This window comes from Protopterus annectens, chromosome 11.part0 (assembly GCF_019279795.1).
Source record: "Protopterus annectens isolate FY-2018-M chromosome 11.part0, PAN1.0, whole genome shotgun sequence".
In the NCBI taxonomy this organism is placed as follows: domain Eukaryota; kingdom Metazoa; phylum Chordata; order Ceratodontiformes; family Protopteridae; genus Protopterus; species Protopterus annectens.
Window position 1 is genome coordinate 238,162,043 of NC_056745.1, and position 26,500 is coordinate 238,188,542.

At 37.8% G+C, this 26,500-nt stretch overlaps 1 protein-coding gene across 2 annotated transcripts in view; it reads left to right on the forward strand.

The window, feature by feature from the left end:
* ITPR2 (inositol 1,4,5-trisphosphate receptor type 2) overlaps window positions 1-26,500 on the forward strand; it is a 2,416,542-nt gene that overhangs the window by 2,281,044 nt on the left and 108,998 nt on the right. The gene's annotated exons all lie outside the window — the stretch shown is intronic.

Consider the following 26,500-nt stretch of genomic DNA (forward strand, 5'->3'; position numbering starts at 1 on the left):
TTGTATCTATATTTAGTGAATGTTTTGCAGTAGTTCTTCCAGTCGCCTTTTCAGATTTGGAGGTATAACTCCACCTTGTTGAGTGCAAGCATTTCTTTCCAAAGAGGCAAATATCCTTGCTTAAGATTTTTCCGCTTACCTGAGTTGCATTTTTTGTGTTAACTGATTTTTCCATGTCTGCTGATTGTATGAAATTACAATTATCTGCTTTCAGACAGTTTGTAGTTATTGAGGGCTGTCTATCCAAAAAAATAAAATAAAATGAAAAATAAAGGATTTCATCCAAAGAAATTAATATATATTTGTTACTAAATACTGGCCTCCTAGTAAAATCCGTCTCTGTAATCCATATGTTTTATGTTTTTGCAGCATTCCTTTTTGTGGCACTGGCCATCGTACGATGACCTATTCATATTCTTACAAAACTATAACCTTCCTTAATAAGTGGGTAATGTTAATTATAATGCATTCATTGCATGTTTCTGATTTTTCAGGTAATGCTAATTGTAACAAGTTACAGATATGTTTATGTTGCACATCATAAGAGGTTAAAGAAAAAGGAAGATGTGAAATCCTCAGTTTGGATAACCTAATAACTTTTTCTCAGCTTGTCTCACGCTCACTACCCTTTCATCTTGAAATGGCTAATGTATCAGCTTCTGTGTTATATTTTCACCTAGGAATGACCTTCACCCCTCTTTACTGGCCCTTCTCCATTTTTCAGTCTTCTGTCCCATGGGACATCATGATGTAATGATTGAGAGTGCTCTGTGTGAATCAGATTATCCTATTTCTAACGGACTCTTATTTTGGTGGACATCTCAATGTGTATTCACATATACTTTATTTTTGGCAGATATCTACTGTCTGTTTTACCATCAGCTTTGTTCTACATATCATTCTTACTCAGTGTCACGAGTCGTAACTTCAATGCTTCTTGTTGCTATTAGCACCTCAATACTTCAGATGGTTTGTAGATTCACATCTGACCAAGTTTTAAACATAATAAAGTATTAAAGTTATGCTTAGAAGTAAACTGCATCTGCCTTCTTTCCAAGTTTCCATGAGTTATTCCATGTCTTCTATTTTTTTCCACAGAGATACTTATTCCTTTTGTTATCCGTCTTTTCCTCTCTAAAAGTGATTTTGTCATCTTGTACTGCACATTTGTTTCTCTGCCACAATTATCCACTTGAGTAACACTGGAAATAATATTTAGAAAGTCAAAACTGCGTTCACTTTTACTAATCCTCCCATGTTCTTCCTGTGTAATTATCATTAGCTTTTCTGGTGTCTTTTGTTAGTCTTGTCATTTCAGAAGACAATCATGTCAACTGTACTTGCTGTTCTATGCGATGGCCTGGTTCTAGTGATCTTTCTTTCAATAAAGAGTTGGAGTTTTGTCTGAAACTGAATATAGCGTTATACTGTCTATGGAATTATCATTTCTAGATCTCCAATTTGCTAAGAAAAGTTTAGTAAAAGGAAAAGCAGTAGATTTGTTTCCACAGAACAACGTTTTTTGTAGTAAATGCCCACTAGGTATCTGAGAAACTTATTTCCTGTTTCCTGAATATATTGAACTAGCTTCTCAGACACTGTTCTGGCACTGATCTTATTTTGTCTGTGACACCAATGTTCAACAGTTTGGGGAGTACATGTTTAGTTCTTTAATTGTCTTTCAGGGCATACGTGAACACTGTATTACTAAAATGCTCTCATAATTTATTTTGATTTAGCTTTTAGCTTTTTTTTTCTAATTTTAGTCATCTTATGTCTTGAAATTGCCTTAAATGAAGGTAACACTATTAAGTGATATTAGATTTGTTTGCTCATCACATCCATAAGATCATGAGTAATTTGTTGCAGTCATGTCCTAATACTGTACACATTGTTTTTGACTTCTATCTAAGTTTCAGAGAAAATGATAATACTCAAGTTACTGTTCTTATCACTAGCCAGTCTCACTATCAGTCTATGTTAGATTATCTTTAACTTTCTGGAAAAGCACAAGCTTTGGCTATAATCTTCATTTCTTTAGCAAAGATTAGTTAGTGTACCTGGTAAACAAAAAGTATCTACTGACTGCTTAAAAGGGAGAAGGTTGCATTTTCAAAAAACAGTACGTAAGTTATGCACTTATAAGTTAGTGCTGAACAGGTTTGTCACCTGGTGCACAGGTATACCTGTCTAGGTCCCCATCACATGGTTGACGTTTCAGAATGTCAAAGACCATATGGCCCGAGACCATATGATCGACATTTGAAATGTTGACCATGCAGAACTGGCATCTGCGTACAGTGTGGAATGGAAAGATTTCCATCTTCCACACTGTAGTGCAACCTTGGAGTTGGTATATTTAAGTTCAGGGGGGGTGTGGGGGTGCAGGGGGGATATGCCTCCATGCTAGCAGAGTAAAGGTAAGTTTTTGTTGTGTTTTTTTTTTTTTTATTCCATGGTCGACATTTCAAATGTCAATCATATGGTCTCAGCCATATGGTCTTTGACATTCTGAAATGTCGACCATGTGAAGTAGATCCACCTGTCCATATGGCTAAAAAGAGAGAAAAGCTTTGGCACCACCAGATTATGGCTGGTTGCTTTAGCAGAAAGCTTTAGTGTTCTTATAAAAAAGCTTCAATTCTGAATATACTGTCCTTTAATTCCTGATGCAACATAGCTAGAAGTGGGGCTCTATTACATGTCAAACTGAAATGTTAATTAAAGACTGCTTTACCCATGAGTCATTGGCACACAGTCTCCTGCTCACTGGTTTCAAAAAGATGAATACCAAACTGGTGAGATGAAAACCTTAAAACACACAAAGAAAGACCCCCCCCCACACTCACAATCTTCCCATGTGGGGGGGCTCCACCCCTACACAACCCTAAATTATATATACCTACCCTGTGGTTGCACCACGGTGGAGGAAAGGAGAAAACCCCTTGAAAAGTACACCGCCGGTTCACACACTATAATGCTTTTAAGGAATCCCACCACAAAATTACAATTTTGAAATAAAACCTCTCATTCCAAAACCCTGGAACAATACATAGGATAGAGTTAATGACCTGTAGTACCAAGCAACTGTGTAACCATTTGTAGCTACTATAGGGGCATCTGCCATAACAGGAAAAAGCTGCCATAGCTGATGCTTGTTACTGTAAGTTATTCAATGCACTTTCAGCACATATTCCGTATTTCAAGATGTTTGTTATACTTTAAAATCTTTCATAAGTCACTTTATTTATTTATTTATTTTATGTTGTGTTTACCAAGATAGTCTGACTGGATGGTTAGTCTATTTTCAGGGGAGGCCTGATGGGAAAGCCCCCAAGTTACATAACAGTTCATAGCAAGTTCAGAATACAGACATAAAATTGCACAATTATAGTAAAACATAGAAGAACATAGGTAAAAGCAGTTATAGGATATATTAGTTTCCTAAGCTGAACATGCAAAAGAAAGATTCACACAAGGTACATAGTGTAAGAGTAATATAATATATAGTTCCACACACCAACAGTCACTGGTAACCAAATAATCAGCGAACCTTGACTCCTGGTATCAACACAAAACGTTCTTTATTATAAAAACTGGACCAAAACAAGACCAAAATCATTCCATAGCACAGGCACTAAGCGCTTTCACCATTTCGTCTTAGGGCATCATCAGAGTACAAAATTAAACAATTCATCATCCCTTAAATACTAAAACCTTGATTACATAATTATGTAATTGTTTAATTAATACACTTACTTGAACATTTAGTGAGACAGTAAAGGAAGTTGATACCTAGCTTAACTTAAGATAATACTTACAAAGTAAAAGTAAATATGTCTATATCCTGAACTAAAGAAGTAATGAAAGTAATAAAAAAGTAATGAAAGTAATAAAAAAGCAGCTGATTTCATCAAAACTACATAACACCACAATTTCTAATAATAATTAAAACCAGTTAAAAATGTAATTGAAAAATATATGTCAAGCCATAAAAATGGTACTTATAAATGAAAATGCTTTAAATATTAAAATAAAATGTTAGTAATGTTATTTATTAAATTATTTACTGAACTATAGATGTGTATAAATACATTATTAGTTAGAAAACTTTGTTAATTAATCAAAAATGTAAATATAAATATTCATAAAAAGTTATAAATGTGTATATATATATATAATTATAAATATGAATATAAATATATATATAATATAAATATTAACATGACTTGTAGTTGTAACAGTAAATATGAATATTATTGTGAAGAAAATGTTATTGTAAAATGTATGTAAATTAAATATGAGTATAAATATTATTTATGATTGGCAGTGACAATATGTTGGTGAAAAATATAAGTAGACTTAAAATATAAATGTTACAATGTGGTGTGTGAATGTAAGGTGTGAATATAGATGCAAAAATATGATTTTATAAATAAATAAATGATATTGAAGTAATGTCAATATTCAATTGTACCGAACAATCTATGTAAACTGAAAACAATAATTATATTTATATTTGTTAGTAGAATATATTCTGAATTCTAAATAAATTGTGATTTGAGCTTGAGTATACTGGCAATAGATATTTGATCATTAATGCCAGGCCACTTACTGGCATTTAGTCTAAGCTGCCAAAGACATTCTTTTGCTTCTAATAAGGTTTTGATGTCACCACCTTTGTGTATATTGTTGTGAGGTATTCTGTCAATCACAAAAAATAAAAATTTTTTGAAATTACAACAGTTGGTAAGGTGGTTGTATAAAGCACTAGTCTGTCTTTGTTTCCTAATGTCACTCAAATGCTCAATAATTCTTGTTTTTAACTTCCTGTTCGTTTTTCCTATATAAAATGCTTGACAGGCCGTGCACGATGCTGCATATACTACCATAACCGAGTTGCAATTACACACCCCGGGACATCTTATAGTCTTCTCATAATTAAAAATTGAAAGGTATGGTCCATTATTAATAAATCTACAAATGTGACAAGCACCACATGTACTCATCTTGGATTTCCTAAACAGGTCATTGTTAACACCTTTTTCGAACATGTGTTTTAAATTCCTACCTCTACTAAAAGTAACTTTGGGTTTGTTGCCTAGAATATTCATTAATTCTGTGTTAGATTCTATAACGGCCTGTTTGAACCTGGATGTCGGTGGGCTGTGGACCAACAAGAAACGTGATCTACTCAACTATTTTGTAAACGTCCGTTAATAGGTTCCGTAAGCGTATTTCCATCAGGAAACTTTTTCATCAGGAAGTTTATTGTTTACTTCCATTAAAGAACACGGATCTTTACAATAGAGCATACAAGAGCTTCCAAGGTTGGTTACTATTTTGTACATTTTTTACGCGACAGTAACACCAACCGCTCCTTGAATTGTGTTTTTGTAACAACCTTTGTTACAACTTGGCATTCATCATCCCGCCTTATTTTTGGATTGATCATTTATTTTTTTATTGGGATTTTTTCCAGCGTATCTGAGTTTTTTTAGTACTGTCAACTTACGCCAGCACAAGGACTTCACTAATCCAGCGTCTCTCTAATTTTTTATTACTTTCTAAACATGCAGCGACTCTTACAGGAACATTTGGATATCACTAACAAGCTTATCAAAGCACTGCATGAACAACAATTAAATGCAGGTACTGAGGGTGAAATCCTCATAACAGAATCTCAGGAACAACTATTTACTTTTTTATGGCTTGACATATATTTTTTAATTACATTTTTAACTGGTTTTAATTATTATTAGAAATTGTGGTGTTATGTAGTTTTGATGAAATCAGCTGCTTTTTTATTACTTTCATTACTTTTTTATTACTTTCATTACTTCTTTAGTTCAGGATATAGACATATTTACTTTTACTTTGTAAGTATTATCTTAAGTTAAGCTAGGTATCAACTTCCTTTACTGTCTCACTAAATGTTCAAGTAAGTGTATTAATTAAACAATTACATAATTATGTAATCAAGGTTTTAGTATTTAAGGGATGATGAATTGTTTAATTTTGTACTCTGATGATGCCCTAAGACGAAAGGGTGAAAGCGCTTAGTGCCTGTGCTATGGAATGATTTTGGTCTTGTTTTGGTCCAGTTTTTATAATAAAGAACGTTTTGTGTTGATACCAGGAGTCAAGGTTCGCTGATTATTTGGTTAATATAATATAGACACATTTATCAAAAATATTGCATGAGATATCAGTCACTATTTTATATATAAATGTATGCTAGCACTTAAGTTCGAAATGTAGTCAAGGATGTGTTAAAGACATAATTTATTATGTATAAATAGTTAAAAGAAAAAGTGTAATATTATTAGGTTTATAGTTAAGAAGGAAAAGAGAGCAAAGACAGTAGGTAGTGGAGGTACTTTAGTAGTGAAGTGTTTAATTATGGAAATGGACGTGGAGATTATGAATAGCGTTATTCAGCTGGGATTAAAACAGGAGCATAGACGTGTTTTGGATAGGTGGAACCTGAGTAGTGTTTTAAATATTTGGGGGTTTGTGCTGGTTATTATTGATTGAGGGGTCATGTTCCATAACTTGGAGATACTGTTACAGTACAGAGAGTCACCATGGAAGTTGCTGGACTTAGTTATTTTTAGAAGAAGCTTATCTGAAGATCTGAGTTGCCTTGTGTTGTGTAGGGTTTTTAATAAGTTTTATAGAGCTGGACATTTTTCAGGTTGGTATACTATTCTGTGAGCTATTGTAAGATGAGTAAATTTAAGGAGATTGGTTAGTTCCAGCCAGTTAAGTTGCTGTAGTACATTACAGTGGTGTACTGTATGTGGGGAGCTGTTAGCAACTCGGGCAATTTTATTATAGCATACTTCAAATTTTGTTCTGTTTTCTTCAGGTTAGTAAAGATGGCAGAGGCATATATAGTAGGGGAGACAGTAAATGAGTCCTGGCAATAGACTGCCAGGTGAAATCAGTGAGATATGGTTTGGCTTTATAGAGAGAACCTAGTTTAACATGAACTTTTAAAATGATAGTTGCCAGTTTTTCGAATTTTAAGTTATCAGTTATGATGCCAAGGAGTTTTATATAAAAAAAATAACAGTTAAATATTGCCAAATTCAGGCAAAGGACCCTTTGACATTTCAAAAGAAATAACTAGGTTTATGTCCATACTGTAGCTGTCTTCTGAGATACATAGTTAAGTTTTTAAAATAAAGAGAACATAAGCTGAAATTTAAATATTATGCTAATGTATAATAATCTAGTAAAATCATGAAAGTACAACCAGTATGAAGAATATCTGACAGTTTCAACCAATGTTTCCCGAAATAAACTTTCGGACTCATATGTTAGATGAAAATACTGCCTAGGGCTTAGTCAGTATTCAGTAAATTGGTGTTTAGTTTTTGTGATGCAGTAAAATGCAGTTCAGGGACATGTTAGCTGCAATGAGAAAAGACCTCCCTCGGCTCATTTCTATGTCTCTGAATCACCCACAACTACAGTGAGTACAAATCAGCACTTTCCTGCAGTAACCTCAAAGAAATTGACCAACACATGGCTCACTAATGGCAAATGCATCTCACTGACAGTCACACACCCCAATTCAATCCTCCACACGCACACATGCACACACACACACACACACACACACACATACACACACACACACACACACACACACACATACACAACCTGACATATCTCTTATCTGTCCCTTAATGTACAGAATATTTGTGATGTACCTTATGTTTCCCTTCCTTCATAAATCATGGATCCTGGCCATCAGTCAGTCAATAATGGTAGACACTGGAGTTTTATTCTTTTGTTTGTAAAGTGCATCATGATGATAAAACCTGTTACTCTATTAACTTTTTTTAGTGAGTCAAAGTAATAATTTAAAATTTCTCCCTTGTGTCATCTACTGTTCCTCCTGGCAATGTCAAAAAGACTCACCCCCCCCCACGTAGACATCCCCCCATCCCTATCTACTGTCTCTGATTAGACAGAACATTTCTGGTGTCACCTGTTATGCGTGCCCTGTCTCTAGTAACTTATGGACAGTTGCAATCAGTGAATTATGCCAGACATTAGAGAGTCACACTTCTTCTTATATAAAAAATACCCTCTTAGATGACATTAGAGACTCACACTTCTTCTTATATAAAAAAGACCCTCTTAGACTGTCTCCTCAGTTAGCATAGAGGGTTAAAGCTCCTGCTTGACAAGTCAGTGATGTAGGGGTTCAATACTCCCTTCCCTTTAACTTTTTGTAAAGACTTATGTAAAATGCAATGCTAGGACTGGTGTCTAGTGAAAAGAGTGAATGAGCAGCATGTCAGTGCTGAAGCTAGTGTTTGAATCTTTTTAAGTGCTTTATGGCACAATATAAAGAATATCTCTGATATGTAATGTTCCCACCCAACCTCTTATGTTTTGTACTGCAAAACATTGTTCTATTATATCTTTAGTGCCGTTATGGCACAATATACGGAGAGTCTCTAGTGTCTAGTGTTATTCACCTCTATAGTATTGTAGGATTTGCTCCTTAGTGTAGGAGATTGTGGAGGCATGACAGCCCCCTAAAAACACACACACAAACCCCCAACCAATTATACTCAGGAGCACACTTACCCATTCATGCACACACCTGAGGCCACATGTCCCTCTGCTTATACTCACACATGCAGCCACACACACACACACACACACACACACACCATGATGCCACCACCATTGCCTGTCCACTAAACTCCCCGGCAGTTACCTCTAATGAGATCTCACGTATTGGAAGCAGTAAGTGAAAGGTAATTTTTGGCCCTGTTTGTTAATGCAGCTGGACAAGGGCATTTCCAAGGGTGCAGTGTTTGTCGTCATGGAAGGAGATGGTCAACAGACCACGCTACTTTGCCAGGGATGGTCTGCACCTTTTCCTTCTAGGCTTTCGAACATGTTAGCTAAAGCATTGTCCTCCATTGTTGCAATGCCAACCTGTAAGCACTTCAAACATAGCAAATCAAAACCAAGAAAATCTAAAGGTGTTACTGCTTAATGCTAGGAGTCTAGACAAAGGACTCCACTATGTACAAGCTCTCTTCACCACAGAGAATGCTGACATCTGTGTGGTCACCTCCTCATGGTTTGGAGGCATGGAGAACACTCCTGCAGTGTAGGGCTGTGGTGCCTTCCACGCATTTAGATCAGCTGCTACACAGACTAGGGACTAGGGGTACAGGTGTCTTTGTTTGCATCAGGAATGAATGTACCTCAAGGATGGTCAGGCAGGATGATGCACTTGATATTCTCCATGTTCAAATCATGATAGGCGAGGTCCCCTGCTGTGGCTTTTCAAACTGTGAGTCCCAGGAAACTCATAACATGTATTTAAACTTATTGGAAATGCTCGTTATCCAGCCTTATACCATATTCATGGGCAGTTTTAATTACCCCGCTATTAATTGTGAATCAAATACAACACCAAACCTACACGCACAGATATTACTGGATTTTGTCAACACAAACTCCCTGGACCAGATTGTCAGTACACCAACCAGGGGATGCAAATATACTGGATATGGTCCTCACTAATATGGGAGAGTGTTGCATACCTTCCAGTGTAATGTCTTCTCTGGTAAGGCAGACTAGAAAATGGTCTCTTTTGAAGTAAAAATAAAACCTGGAACCCCAGCTAACCCTGGATTATTCAGCAACTACTGTTAAGGCTAACTTCCTACTACTAAGTGATAACTGGGCAAACTTTCAAGCCCCTCATAACCCCTGAAAACACTGCTGCCTACACAGAACTGTTAACAGATATCCCATATAAGCACGTTAATAGCCGCATATGAACAGCTGTACCCACCAGGAAGAAGTACCAAACTAACTTGGAAGATGGGCCACCCTGGTGGAATCACAACATCAGTAGGCTGTATAAAGGAAGAAAATCATAGCAAAACTTAGAAGGTGCAGCACCCAGCAGGATGAAAGCACTCTTGTAATCTAAACAAACAACTCAGAGGACAAATAAAGTCTAACAAAGCCAAATGTGGCCTCCCAAGACAAGGGCAACCACTAAGCATTCTTTAGCTATGTCTGCAACCTCAAAGAAAATACATACTTGTGTGGGGTGCTCATTGTTAATAGAGCCACCTATAGTGAAGATATAGCAAAGTTACTAGCCAACAAATTCAGCTGTAACTTTACCCCTCTCTCCTCTCAACCCTCCCTCAGGAAATACCATCAAATATCACTCTCCCTGCTACCACTAGGGAATATGTCCTTAATACTCTGTCTAGGGTCAAGAACACTACATCAATGGACCCAGACTATATCCCAGGATACCTTCTAAATAACATGAAACTTGAACTGTCTGGCCATCTGGAGTTGCTGTTTATCTGTAGGCCCCCAAAAGGCTTTGTGCTTCGTGAGTGGAGAACAGCAAATGTCATACCTCTGCACAGGGGTGGGCCATCTGCAGACCCTGGAAATTACAGACCTATACATTTTACTAGGCTCATATGCAAAGCCATGCAAAAAATTGTGATGGAAATGATCAATAATGACATAGGAAACCTCAGGACACTGGACACAACCCAGTTTGGTTATGTCAAGGGCAGGTCATGCCTACTCAACTTGATGGAGTTCTTTGAGAAGGTGACCAAAGCAATGAATGAGGGCAGTATGGTTCACACTGCCTGTCTTGACCTGGCCAAGTCATTTGACTCAATGCTCCACTCAGGCATTGTTGATGAACTCAAGAGGTTGGGTATGGACCCTTTTGTCACCCAGTGGATAGTCATCTGGCTCACAGACAGGACCCAAGAAGTTAGAATTGGGGAGTCCATCTGTACAAAGAGGCCAGTCACATGGTTGTAAATGTTTCTTCCAAGTCCCTACTTACACTTATCAAGAGTTCTAGAACTTATCAGAGATTTGAGATGTCTGGCTAGGCCTAAGAAGGCCATTGTGGTCATTAGCCCAGTAAATACCTATGAACCTGTGAATATGACTAATTAGCATAGACCACTTCACAGAATGCTTTATTAACATTATTACTATATGCAGTAGGCTGCAGAGATAGGCAATCATGGTGCTGTATCAGTTCATGGTACAGCACTGTTGTAGGGCCATCTCTGAATCAGAAATGGTTACTCTGAAATGTATATACAGCTAATGCTTCATGGTAACCTCTTTCTGTATCAAGCCCATTGTTTGAAATGCAGTAAACTCTAGGTTAACCGGAACTCAAGCAACCAGCAAAAAAAAAATCCAAGAAATACATTACAATTTTCATGTGCTGCACTTTCTGTTCCCCCCCCCCCCGCAGAAATATACCTTGTTTTTAGCATTTTAAAAAGGAAGATAGGAATAAATTCTCTCTTTCTCCCCAACCTGAGAATATGTCAGACCAAACAAATAGTATAGGGTACAGTATTAGTCAGGCTTATTTTTAATAGTAACTCTCAAGCAAGCAGAAACTACAGTTATTCGGCATCTACCAAACCCCATGGGTACTAGTTAACTGAGAGTTTACTGTACTAACAGTGGTGTAAAGCCAGTTTTCTAAGAAAAAGGTTCTTGAAACTTCTTTAGAACGTGTGCATTTGAGTTTGACCTTGCAGTGCTCATTTTAGAAGTGTGATAGCACACTCTTTGAACTGCCCAGGGCACATTCTTATGATGTCATTATAAACAGAATAAATTTTACTAGAATACAGAACTGAATTCACATTTTGTGGCAGAGTATATTGAACAGACACATTACAAATTTTACAACATTTTAATGAGATAATGCAGTGAGCGATATTTTATCATGAATAAGAAAAAATCTCTTACAAAAGATGCAAAGTATTCCTCCTTCTACACCCCAAATAATTCTTGAGCATTGCTTTCCCAAACCCCACCTTCTGTCTGCTGCTTCTTTAAATTAATTACAAAGCCATACTGTACAGTCATAGTATCCCTTCCTATAAATCTGCTTCACGTTCCCAGACATTTTATTTCCTCTCTTTTTTTAATTTACTATTTTGTAAATGCTATGTGTATTGTTTCCATATTAGTGGCTTCAGTAACTTCAGTATGTATGTGTGTAAAATGCACCCCAAGCTGTTAACATACTACTGTGATTGAGTCTTCGTTTTGCGGGACTTCTTGATAAACCTCATACTCTATCTTTGCATGGGTTGTGTAGTATTTATGCCAAAAGTTTAAATATTGAGCAATGTCTTTCTTCATTTTATGTATTCAGCCACCTCTAGGATGTCAAATATTCAGATGATTTGTATGTATCAGGCTGGCCTGAAAATGGTCCATTTGTGTCAGTGCTGTACTCTGGAAAACAAATTTAATTAAATAAATAAATGAGAGTAAATTAAGGCATTCAAAACTTTATAAGCTTTGCACAGTGCTTTGTTTTACAGTGTAGGTTTTTAATAACAAGTCTGATAAAGTTGCCAGCTACATTAGCTGTATGTTTCCTAATAGTTTAATCTACACATACAGCATGTTCGCAGTCAGCAGACATGCTTATTTCTACTCAAGTTTATGTTAATGTTTTTTGATATGAAAACAGAATCCTGTTGTGTTCATATTGTGTTATTTAACTCTGGTTTAGTAACTGTACTTCAGGCATCAGTGTTGATTTCCTTAAAGATTTCTCACACACTTTCCTTGGATTTCTTTTTTCAAGGTTGAGGTGCACTATTGCTGTTTGTTGCAATTTCTGCAGTTACAATAAACACATTTTTACCTAACTGCAAATCATATTGTAAGAGTTTAACTATGAGATTGTAGTCCCATTACATATTTTATAAACAAACAAAGAAACATGCACGCACACATACACACACTTTATTGTTCCTAAAACCAAGTTCATGGTTGCATCCTGACTTGTTTCATCCACTTACTGGTACACGATAGTGAGTTATTACTTCCATGTAAAAGGCACCTGTGCTGCCAGACACTGTCTGCACTGACCACAGCATTTCCCCATTATAACCACATCCTTATTTATCGAAGCACTTTTTGTTTCTGTTAGACCACAGTCTTAGGTCAACTAGCTGCAGCATGCAGAGGTTCTTGTCACCTCTTTGCCTTCTGCTTTTATCCAGATATTTATTTTGTTTTATTTTGTTTCATTAACCGGTTTAATGCCACTGAGGCAAGGGTTCCCTTACATAGAAGATGTGGAGAGAGAAGCTGTATATTAGAAATGCAGGGATACTTCAGTATTCGCTCTAAAACAGCCCACTTGAACGGGGAGAGAGAGAGAGAGCTGAAATACATGAAAAAACAATGACAAAAGAGACCATTCAGAGACATACCTCTCAGTCTCTTAGAGAAAAAAATCTGGACAAAGACATTAATAATGGGGGGTACAAAGGCCCGAAATAGGAACAATTTTTAAATATTGCTCTTACAAACTTAGAAAGTTGATAGAATAACAGGTTTTGCATTCACATGCTTATTTTGAAGAGTAGGAAGTCTGAAACTCAAATGTATGTCACCATTGTGACTTCATTCCTCAGTGACATGCTAATGATTTGCCAGAAAACCATAATTTTATGAGGAAAACACCAAAAATATGAGACAAAAATCTGGACATTCTGTGAAAATCTGGACAGTTGAGAGGTATGTTCAGAAGGCAGAACTGAACCCCTGAGTTGGAAACAGCAACACAAAGCACTACACCACATTATGCTAACGTTTGCTGCTTCGGTAGATAATGTGTGTAATGTTTTTGTTGTTTTATATTCTTTCAGTTGTTTTGGGTTTCCATGGGTTGTATTCGTAGCTTTTGTTTCGCTGTAACTTTTTCAGCTGTCCTTACTTTCATTTCGTTTCCTTTTATTATATTTTCATATACAGTACCACAGGATTAGTGAGTTTCATTTAACAAATATTTCCCCAAGTATTTTCTACACAGTATTTCCATTTACCACTTTTTCAGCATTTAGAAGTTCTTATTGTTCTGTATTTTTTTTCTGGTAAAAATATGAGTACCCTCATCTCACCTGACCATGTATAATCTGTCTTAAAATTAAATATCACTTCTTTGGCAACAGTTGTAGTTATACACAGAGATGCAGCTCCCATTGTTTGACCAATGTAATTATAAGGGACCTAGTTCTTGACAGTAATAAGATCATTGACTGTATGACCTTGTGCTGTTGCTGCCTCCCTTATTACTGCAGGCCTCATAGATTAGTTTCATTGTCGTCTTGATGTTTATGCCTAAACACCCTCTCTAGTCTTCATAACATTGTCAGAATTGCACTGCAGCATGTAAATGTAAATATGCATTCAGATTTAAACCAGTGTAACTAATACCCCTCACAACATCTCCACAATTGCATTTGTTCATGGCAGGTCAGATGCAAGCCCCTCAACTTGATATTGCTTCCCAAAGCAGTTCTAATGTTAGTTCACTGCCATAGCCAGTTTTAGGCTTAGGCCAACTAGGTGGCTGCCTAGGGCACCACTCTAGCAGGGGTGCTTTTATAGTATTTATTTAGTGTAGGTAGACCAGGATGGAATCACTGGATGATGTGAGGGGGGGTGCTGTGGAGCCCTTTTCCTAGGCCACCAGTTGACTTAAGGCTGCTCCTGTTCACTGCCATTTCCTTTTGAACTACCTTAGACAATCCCTCCTGCCATCTTCTTCAGGCTCCATTAACTTACTCACTCTTCTATATCCTCCTGTCTCCTTCTCAGCTTCCAGGACATTCTCTTAGAGACTTTCCTCCAACTCAGGCATGTGTCCCTGCATCTTCAATGTTTTTTTTTCAGTCTGTGTGTACCTCTTTCTTTCTCTCTCACTCTCTCTCATTGTAGCAATCCTAAATCTGCCACTTTCTACCCCAAGGAAGTCGAACTACCATCTCCACCCTTCCAGCTTACTGTTTACTGTGCCTTATCCCCAGGATAAGTCAAGTCAGTCCAACCTCATGAATAACATCCCTGCTGCCCAGCTCCTTATGCCTTGCTTTTCTAATGCTTGCTCCCCCATTTCATTTTACACATCTGCTGGTGAAATGAGACTGAAACCTTTTATATCATTGCAAATCTGGAGTGTCCCTTACCAAAAAGATTATTCTTTCAAAAACTCATCCTTAAACTGTCCAGGCCTATTCCTGCCCCTCTCCACAAGTCCCCTATAAATCCATGTTGCTTATCCTTTCTCCAGGCTTTTACACATTGACTCATTGTTTGTAGTCATCCAAGTTATCATAACTAATCACAAATAACTACAAACAATCACAAATAAGTCCTGCCATCTTTACATTCTCTGTTTCTGCATGTTGAAGTCTGAATGTTTGTAGTAAGTTTGAGTTTTGTTTGGGAGGGAGTATTGCAGTGAAGGGACAGAAGTCGTGAGTCAGTGAAGGTGAGAAAGTGTCTACCATATGTTCACCATGTGTTCATCATAGTGACCCTGAAATATATATAAATATGGAATATTCAGAAATTTATATAAAATATGTGTGATAAATGCATGAGAAATATATGAAATCGATTTTGCGAAATATTTTGAAGTATATGCAAGAACATTTGGATGGTTAACCAGTGTGCCTTCGATCTACATGTTGTTGACGCACACATGGTTAACTGATGGTATGTTAACCTACTGAAGTGGCTAAAATGGACATTACCTTAATGGCCATTTAAAATGTTGGGACTTAGATTGCTGAATCCTAAAACCAAATGACTACAAATCTGGACTTGCATATAATAATTCCAAGTTTGCCATTCCTTGGACTATTGTATTTCCTCAGAGGTATGATGATTTTGGAGTTGGCCTTTATGTTTGTGAGGTGTGGGGCCTTCCTCCTCACATTGTGCAAGAATGCAAGGGAGCTTGTCCCATTGCGAAAAATAAGTTTAAAAAAGAAGAGGTGGTATTCCAGTTAATACTTTCAAATGTTTTACATTTGCCAAAACAGGCTTTCCTGAGTCAACATGAATGTCATGTAAAATGCTCAGCATTTACTTTTGCACTTAGCTGAAACTGCAGACCAACACTCTTGCAATTCTTATGCAGTTTTTTTTTTTTTTAAGTTGTTTACATTTCTGTTTTACATATTTAAGTTTACGGTTAGTTACTAGGCATGAAGTGCAGAAGATCAATAAGTAGCCTAGCACAAGTTGCCAATTTTTCCAAAGCACAGTTTGATTAAATGACTTGCTCAGTGTCATGTGGCAGGCAGATGAAGACTGAGAGAATCAAACTCTGTACCCCAGGAAGTAGCTTGTTAACAGCTCATAGCCTTAATCCTTAGCACTAACTGCCAGTCTGATGGATTTCACAGAAAAACAGAGCTGCAAACTTTGTGCACTTTGTTATTGATTCATCCAATCCGGATTTTTACCAGGATGGAACAGAGCTCATGATGGTGAAGAGCTGAATCTTTGGTGAGATTAAGAAGAGGTGTCTCCAGCAAGTAAGGATATAATAGCATTCACTCTTAAAGGTAGATAGGGATGAAAAATAACCTCCTGATCTGCATCAAGAATAGCAGATGCAGTTTTTATCAACTAGCAGACATTTAAATACAGCAGAATAATTCCTGGTTGATACTTTGTGTTCAGATGAGAAAAGTTTAGATATCTCTTAAGTGTAGTAATTACATTACCCTGTGTAAAAATGGGGAAAAAACTGCACAATCAGAAGTGATTGATTTTTCCAGAGAAGCAGATTTACTGAATGCATTATGAATAACATGGTTATGTTTTTCTCTTCATGCAGTTCAGATTAAATGTACATCTCAACTGTACAGATCTTTGCCTCATATTTTTGGTCTGTTCCTCATAAAATTTGTGAGTTTTCTGGATTTTTGTGGAAAAATCAGCGAAGACTGAATTCCCAAATGTGAAAGTGAACCCCGACCCCATGTGCAAAATGGGAAAAAGGGATTGAGGATAGATGGATGGATCTGAGTTTCAGACTTCATGTCCTTCACAAAATGCATGATGACACAAAGCCTTTTTATTCTAGCAGCTATCTAAGTTTATAAGAGCAATATTTAAAATCTGTCCCTATTTTTTTGGGCTCTGTTCCCCCATTGTTTTAGGCTTTGTCCAGATGTTTTTGTTCTAAGATGTTGAGAGCTGGCTTTGTCCAGATGTTTTTGTGCTAAGAGTTTGAGAGCTGGCTTTGTCCAGATGTTTTTGTGCTAAGAGGTTGTAAGCTGTTGTCTACAGCTTGTTTAGCAGCCATAACCAAATGCTTTGTTGTTTCCAAATAGGGGTCCTTTGTGTTAAAGAATGAGTGAATACAGCAGATACTAAAAATAAAGAAAGTACAGAGAAAACGAGAAACCAAGAAAGAGTTTTAACCGAAGTAGTTTTTTGATATATTTCATTGTTTCGGTTGTTGGTTCTTTTTGTGCTGGATTCATTGTTTACAAAGATTAAAACTGACTGTTTACATTTGGTAGGGGATTCAAATATTTCAGTATGAAGAAAGGTACTGCTGAGTCTTTGGGTGACCTGCGAAAAGCTATTACTATCTGTCTAGAAACTTAAAGTGAAAAGAATGCAAATGTGGACCAGTGTTGCACTGCAGTTATGAGCTGTACGAACACAGTTAGCAGATAGACTGGTGACCCTCCAGAACATCTGTTTTCATAACAACAGAACTGATGATCTTATCTGATCAGAGATATATATGTCCTTATGTAGGGTTAATCCAGTTTATATTATTATGTCAGTACATTTTGATCCTCTGCAGATCCTACTTGGCCAACAACTTAATTTCTTTGTGTAATTCATTCAGAAAACTTCTTTGGGTCTCGCGCCTTGATTCTTCCTTTTTTTATTGTTTTATAATACTGCCTCATAAATGGCTGCTAAAGGCATCCACTTTCCTTTCTATGAAGTAATACTTCCTAATGTTTCCTCTTTGCTGTCAGTGTTATGCCTTAATGGTGCCTGCTTGAATTTATATTTTCCCTAAAGTTTCTTGCTGTGTCATCCCCTTGTCTTCAGTGCTGTACAAGTTAAGATATTCATGTTTGTCGTTATTTTCTTTTCAGTGCAGAATGCACTTTTTTTTACTCTCACCGGAATTTCCTTCAGCCTTGCAATATCTGTGCAAAGATGAAGATTTCAGAGCCGTATGCAGTATTCCAGGTGGTGTATAAACAATTGCCTACATGATGCATAGTGACTGTTTCTCTTCTACTACTGCTGCCTCTTTGCTGTTGTACCAACTTTCATTGCCTCTTTCTCCCAGTTCTATGACCATACTTCACCTAGGCCCCTTTCTCTTTGTCAACATTTGACTACTTTCCTGGATTTTTACTTCCTTTATGCAGTATTTTATTCTACTTGCGTTATATTTAAATTTATGTTTTTGATTATTTCTCCAGTCTTGTCAAATCCCCTGTCATTATTTACATACTGTTTGTGTATCATCCCTATTGTAAAGGGTGTGCTACCGTCAACAAGGCACAATTTTTCCCCCAGATTTACTGTAGTGCCATGCATAATAACATGGAAGAAGGCCGCATGCAGTACTGACTACTGTGCTACCTCACTGACCATTTTTCTTTTATGCCATTTCTCCATTACATGATATTGTTTGCCTAGTATGTTAACACCAAGGACCTGTTTTAATTTGTTGTCTGACTTGTCAGGATATATCATATCAGATGTATTGTTAAAAGTCTAATTAGATTACAGCCAATGTTTTTTTTCTGCTTATTGATCAGTGACTACATTTTTATCACTTAATTTATTATTTATTTGTAATTATCATAGTCTTTTTATGGATTGTAGCAAAATACCAGCAATCTCCTTCTAGTGCAGGCTTTTCATAATATTTGCAACTTTTTTTATTAAAAAATGTTTCAGCTATTCTGTCTTTTGTAAATATCTCTCATTTTTTCTATGTTCTCTTGCATTTTTAAGACTACAAATCGAGGAAAATTGAGTCATTTTGCATTGCTTATTTCCCAGTTTATTTACATGTTCTTGTTGATACTTGCCTGCCACTTTAATTCTAGCATGGTAATATTCCTGCCTTCCATTTCTTCATCAAGGTCTGATGTTGTCATGCCATCATTTTACCACTTTAATCTCCCTTGAAAGATGTGTGGCCTCCAGAAGGCAAGCAGCAGAGTTGTTAAGGAGGGGGAGACTTTGCATCGGTGATGGTGTTTTGCACTCAGAATGTAGCCACTGGCTTTGTTACAACCAGGAAGGACTATTATCTCATCTGAGTCATACCATTTCTAGCTGTGTTATGCTGTCACATTACTGCATTGCTACATATTGGACATTCACTAACTTTATCAGTATGCTGTGAAATGTATATTGCCAAAGTTAGTGAGGATATGTTGCTTGACCTCTTCCACCGATAACACTGTTGTGGCCAGTCAAAATATGTCTGTGTGATACCACTGCAGGAAGAGGTTAGTTATGTTTCTGTTTTCCTTCAGATTGCATGTAATATTAGTGTGAGGTTACAAAACATTAGAAGACAAACACTATATTTAATAATGGCATCAAAAGTGGGAGTGCCTAAACAACTTGTGGTGATTTCTTACATCTTATGGCTGACAGTTACTAAATCAAACATGAGAGATTCTTGAAATGAAAAACAAAACTTCAGAGATACATGTAGAAAATTCATATCACTATAAAAACACATGTACAGTCTGTTCTAGTTTACACATGATCCACTTTTGTCAGTCCACTGGGCCCTAAAGAACCTATTTTCGGTGGAGACCCGGGGTGAAAAGCTTCACAGTGCATGAATTTAACAAACTGAATTACAAAAATGTTTGAATTACAAAGAAAATAATATGTACAAAATAAAGAGTAAAAACCATAAAAGAAATGTAGAGTAGTATAGTCTGAACAATCAGTTAGTATCAGTAAAGTTCTTTTTCTACAGTAATATTTTCTCACCACATAAAATAAGGTTGCTAAGGAATAGCATAGTATATTTATTCTAAAGGAGCTTGGTGCAGGTACACTTCCAGTTTGAGGCTAGGTGGTTGTTAAGGGAAGTTTTGAAAGAGGCAGGATTTTGAGTTGCTCTAATTGATAGAGGTAGAGCTTTCCATTGCTTGGCTATAGAGCGTGAATAAAGAAGATGGCTGGGTGGGATGTTAGGTTTGTGAACCTGCAAGAGCTTCTGATCTCCTCATCTAAGGGGCCTGTTTGGGTGGTAGTAGCTAGATGTAGAACTCAGGGCAGGACAAGTTAGGGGTTTAAAGAGCATTTTGTGAGCTGTGGTTGGTTGCAAATAGGGCAGATAGTTTGGTAGTTCTAGCCATTTCAGTGACTTAAGAGCAGTGCAGTGGTGGGTGGAGTATTTAGAATTAGTTGTGAATTTGGCAGTTTTATTGTAGCATGTCTCAAGTTTGGATCTTGAAAAGCTTTAGATGTTGGTGAGTAGAGGGGCACTGTAGATGAGGGAGGGTAATAGGTAGGTTTTGGCTAGTGTTAATTTTGTGGATGGGCTTAAGAAGTGATTATGCCTATATAGGATTCCAAGTTTGTGACATGTTTTGTGAATGTTCTGTTGTATATGTAGGTCAAATTTCATGTGATCATCGATAGTGACTCCAAGGAGCTTTATGTGGTTAATGAGTTTGATTATAGTCTTACTATGAGAGTAGATAATGAACTCTGTTTTATTTAAGGGGTTGTTTTCTTAGGAGAGAATAGAATGATTTTGGTTTTATTTAGGTTCAGAGCTAGGCAGTTGTTGTGCATCCAGGATTCAGTGGAGGAGAACGCCTTTTGAGTTAGTTGTAGTCGATTAGAGATGGAGTTGGCAGAGCAGACAATAGTAGAGTTGTTTGTGGACTGAATAACAGATCCTTAAGGCAGAGATGAGTGGAGATTGTTTATGAATATGCTGAGTAGGAGTGGTCCAAGTATAGAGCCTTGGGGAACTCTGGTAGTGGTGTTGAGAAAAGGGGAGATGGAGTTTTGCCACCTGACAGCCTATTTGCCTTTTAGTTAAGTTACTAGAGAACCAGTTTAGTGTGGGGAGGGAAAGACCAATCTTAGAAAGTTGGGTGATAAGTAAAGAGTGAAAAATTGTGTTGAATACTTTTGATAGGTCAAAGAAGAGGGTGGAGACAATTTTGCCAGTGTCACGGGCTCTGCTGACTGTGAAGGAGAAAAGGGCATTTATAGTACTGTGGCCAGGTCTGAGGCCATGTTTTGAGGGTGAAAGTATTTGGTTGTCAAGAAGATAGCAACAAAGATGAATATTGATGCACCTGTCTAAGATTTTGGAGACAGGAGAAAGAATTGCAATGGATTGGAAGTTAGTGATGTCAGTATTATTTCCACCTTTATGGGGAGGGAGACTGAAAGTTTTTTTCCAAGTTTTGGGAATGTAGGACTCAAGGATGGATCTGTTTAGAAGTATGTTTGTCAGTGGCAATTTTTAGGTATTCTGAAGGTATAGTAGACTTTTTATTGGAGATTGAGATGGGCTTTAGAGTAAAAGTGGAAGTTGAGTAAGTATTGGGCTTTTGTGAATGGTATGAGTAGGGGAGGGGGAGTAAGTGGGTGAGTTAGTTGGGGATGTGTAATAACTGTAGTGATTTGATTGAAAGAATTTTGCTGTGATGAAGTTGATAAAAAAGTATTAAAAAGAGGGGCTATTTCTTCTAGAGATTTCTCAAGCTCAGGGCAGGGGTTGTTTTTTTTTTTTTTTTTGCCTGGGTTAAGCAGTGAGGTAATGGAATTCCAGAATTTCTTTGGGTTCTACTTGTAGTTAGACTGCAGCTTTAGGTAATGTTCTTTTTTGTCTTTGTTGACTAGCTTTTTTACCTGGTTGCAGAGCTGTTTGAATTTTAGTAGGTCTGGGGTGTTTCTTTGTGCATGCCATAACTTCCCTAATTTGTATCTGGACTGCATAAGAAGTCTAGTAGGCTTGGGTAGCCAAGGGGCATGGTTACTTTTGATCCTCTTTTAACATAGAGGTGTGAGGTTATTTAGTGTATTCATGTAGATAGTGTTGAAATAATCAACAGCTTCATCAAGAGGGAGAGTTTTTAGTAGATGCAAATCTGTTGTTTTTAGAATATTGTTGAAGGTTACAGGGTTGAATGAAGTCAAATTCCTTGTTTTCTTGTGTTGATTTGACTTTGACTGGAGGGAGAAGAAAGGGTTATGATGGCTGAGGGTGTTTGAGAGTGTTCCTGCTGAGGATATTTTGTTGGGGTTTGTGACCAGAATCAAGTCTAAAGTGGATCTGGTGTCATTGCCTTTGTTAGGTCTGGTGGGGGAATCAATGTGCTGGGTGAAGTTGAAAAGATTAAGATTTGAGGATGGGTGCTTGGAGTTGAGTTCTAGCCAGATGATATTTACTTTGCCTAGTATGATAGTTTCATTTTTAATATTGAAAGAAATCCAGGCTATGATATCTCCCAATGTGGGTATGTTATTGCTAGGGGCTATGTAGAGAACTACAGTGCAAAGTATAGGGTTAGTAAATGGAACTAAATTGTAGGTGTTAGTAAACAGAAGGGCAGCGCCACCTCATTTTTATGGGCCATGTCTAATATTATGGTTTGAAAGCCTGGGGGGGGAAATTCTTTAACATGGGATTTTAGCCAGGTCTCAGCGGTAGCAATAATGTCTGGTTGTTGGTGAGCGAGCCCTGCATGAAAGTCTGGAATTTTATTAAAAATACTTGAGAGATTTAGTGTTACTATATATAATGACTTGTATGAATCTCTGTTGATGGGTGTGGAAGGGTGGTTGAATGTAGTAGATTCTGGGTTGCGGTGTATGTCACCGCATAAAAGTATGGTGGAGAGCGTGAAAGTGTTTCATAACAGCTTTTGGTTATTGGTAGGTTTGGTATGACTTATTTGAAGATTTGCAGTAGAGAGTTTTAGTCAAGTAAACTTTCTTATATGTTAAGGAGATAGGTTTCCCTTTGTGCTGGAGGAAGGGATTTAGTTGATATAGGCTAGGGGAAATGTCTTTAAATCAGTTGGGTGGAATAAGCAAGGAAGAAGAGGTAGTAGAGGTGGCAGAGTAATTAGTGGAGAGGAAAATGGGGTTTGGAACAGTGAGATGTGTTAGCGATATAAGAAGTGTGGAAAGTATAAGGGAAGAGAGCACGAGTGTAGTGTATGAGAGCATGAGATCATGATTGGTGGCTTTATAGAGGTGTGGGGTAAGCAGTAGTAGAAGTAGGCGCAGGAGTTGTTTTAATGCTGTGGTTGAGTAATAAGTGAGAATATAAAGTAAGTGGGGTAGTGCAGAGGGAGAAGATACAGCTATGTGTATGGAATATATTACAGGGAGTGAATGTAGAGTAAGAAGGGGAATAGAGGTAATCAGAAGTAGAACTCGGAGTAAATGGAGTATAATCTAGTGGCCTGGGAGTGGGGGGGTGGGTAAGGGGGAGAGTAAGCTGGGGAAGGAATGTGTTTAATTATAGCAGTTGAAGACATTGTTCAGGTGGACTAGGGGTGGAGTGAAGGATAGGCAGGAGTGGTATATGTAGGAAGTATGCTGGGGTGAAGTTGCAAGGAGCAGTGTGAGCAATAGGTGGAATGAGTGAAAGTGACTGGTTGGAGATAATGAGGGGAGGAGTTAGCTATGTTTAAGAATTATGACTGTGGTTGGGAATCAGGGTAGGTAGAGGAGTGGAGTGAGCCAGAGCGTAGTGGGTAGAACCCATGAGTCTAGTCCAGGCAAAAAGAATAACTATGTCAAGGCTTTCTAACTCTTGGTTGTGTGTAAAGTGCCTAAGGTTTTCACTCACTGAGATTAGTTCCCTGATCACTATTGGCATGGGTTCTGTTTATAAACTGGCAGTGATTCAGTTTATGTGAGCTTTTCCATTTTCTTTGTGATTTTGCAACAGTGGCATAAATATATGTAACTAAGGAGGGGGTGCTTGTTGGGGGGGGGGGGGCTTTGAGGTGCACAGGGCTTACCATCCAGCAACACAAAAAAATCTTTCAATCTGCTGAAGATTTGACCAGTATGTGTGTGTGTTTTTATTGAAGCTTTATTAATTTAACCTCAAAGACAAGTAGGAAAACTGAATTAAAAACAATGTCTTCATAATGAGTTTGTAATAATCAACCATTTAGAATTCCAATGTGAGTGTACTGCCTTTCTCTTTACAAATAGAATAAGACACAACTGTGTGAGGATATACCTCTGAATTTAAAACAAACTAGTGTTGTATTCCATAAAATGATCCTGATGATATTTACCGAGTTAAAAGTAGCCTTGACCTTTAACCCTATTTGACATCTTCAACAGGTTATGACCTCTGAGCATGACTGGTGGAACCCCACTGAAAACGTTAAAAATCCAGTTCCCATGAAAGTAGATGTGAATGGATATGGGTGGAGCTTAATGTGTCAAAGGGTTTTAACCTACTCACTCCTGACATCTTAATCCAGCTTGGTTTCTTGCTACTTTAGATACAAGATGAGAGAGAGCCTATGACTGGTTGGGACCATAGTTGCTCCTGTTTAAGCTGTTCTTACAAGTACTTAGCAAAACTTTTGCAGTTCTGAGATAAGCAAAAACGTGTTCCTTATAGGTTCATAGGTAGGTACTAGGCTATCTGCCCGAGGGCATTTATAAGCCTAGCCAAAGTGTGTCGGCTTTCGCCACCCCATTGATTAATTAACTGAGCCTCTGTCAAGCAGAGCCAATGAATTGATCCCAGGGGTATATTTTCTGTTACCCATCCACTCGTCAAGGTTTCTCTTGAAGAGTGTTAGTGAGGGGCTCTGCCTAATGTAGTTAGGAATTTTGTTCCAAAGCATGGGGAGTCTCTGTAAGAAGAATCTATCCCTCCAGCATGTTCTATTTATTGCTGTGGCGAGGTTTAGCTCACTAAAGCTTGGTGCGCAGTGACTTGGATTTCTTTAGGTGGAGCATGTCCATCAATTCTGAGTTGGACATGCCTTTGTAAGTCAGGCAGAGATCACCTCTGAGTAAGCGGTATGCCACTGAGTATAGCTGGAGTTTTTTCAGTCGGTCTGCATATGACATATGTTTGAGGCCAGTAATCCTCTTGGTGAGATACTTTTGTTGTCTTTACAGCTGTTGGAAGTGTCTTGTGAGGTACATCCCAAATGGGGCATTGTACTCTATGATGGGTCTGATGAGTGACGAGTAGAGGGGCACTATAACCTCTTTATTTCCAGATGCGAACCTTTCCTAACTACTTTGGCAATATGATTGTCAAAGGAGAGATTACTATCTACCTGGGTCCCCAGATCTCTTATTACCTCTTCTGTATTAAGGGGGCTGCCACCTATGTGGTAATTCATGGGTGTTTTGTTTTTCCCAAATGGGATGACTATGCATTTTTTGGCATTTAGCTTGAGGCCATGACTTTGACACCAGGTGTCCATCTCAGTAAGGCCTTTTTGGAAGATGTCCATGTCAGACAAAGAGTCAATTATGGCTCCCAGTTTGCAGTCATTGTCGAACTTAGTTAGCCGTAGTCCTCCTGTATTTGCCTGTACTTCTGAGAAGTATATGCTGAACAGTAGGACCAAGCCTTGTGGGACACCACTTGTGACTGGTTTAGAGTCAGACCTGGACAACCCATCTTGTGACGCAGGGGTTTATGTTCAGGCTGATGAGGTTTTCTATAATACCTGAGTGAGGAATGGTGTTGAATGCATTGGCAAGGTCAAGGTAGGCTGTGTGAACCACCTTTCCCTCATCTATGGCCTTGGTGACTGTCTCAAAGATGTCAACCAGGTTTAGTAGGCATGATCTGCCCTTAACAAAGCCAAACTGGGTCGGGTCAAGTGTTTGGAGGTTCCCAATGTCTTTGTTAATGAGTTCCATGATGATGCGCTCAATAGCCTTGCAGTCCAGGCTAGTCAGGCTTATGGGGTGATAGTTACCAGGGTCAGTTGTGGCCCCTCCTTTGTGGAGTGGAATAACCGTTGCTGTGCGTCATTCTATGGGCACGTAGCCTGTGGAGAGGCTGAGGTTGAACAGCGTGTTTAGGTGGGGGGGTTAGTTCGTTCTGTAGTTCATGCAAGACACGTCCTGGGCACCATCTGGCCCCATTGATGCTGTGTTTTGGCTTTTTAAAGGGCTGATTTCACCTATACATCTGTGATTTCTGGGATACTACACTTTTCCAGTTTTGTTGTGGACCCTTTTGGAGGTGAGGGGGGGTGAAGTTTGCACTGAATCTATCTGAAAGGATGTTGGCAATATCAGTAGGTTCAATATATTTTGTGCTATTTTGCACTAGCTCAGAGCATATCTGCAAGTTGCCACTTAGATTCTTGACATAGCTAAAGAAGGCTTTGTGGTTATCGTTCGAATCCTTGGCTATTTTTCTTTTAAAGTTAGCCTTGGATGATTTTATGAGGGACCTTAGTTTCTTACTGATACTGATCAGGGATGTCTTTCCTTCTTGGGATTTGCTTTTTTTCTGACCTTGTTTCCTCCTTTTATTGTATAACCTGTTTATGGCAGGGGTCCACCAGACTGGTTTCCTTCTCTTAGGGGAGTGAGTCTTGGTTTTGAAAGGGATGGCACAATC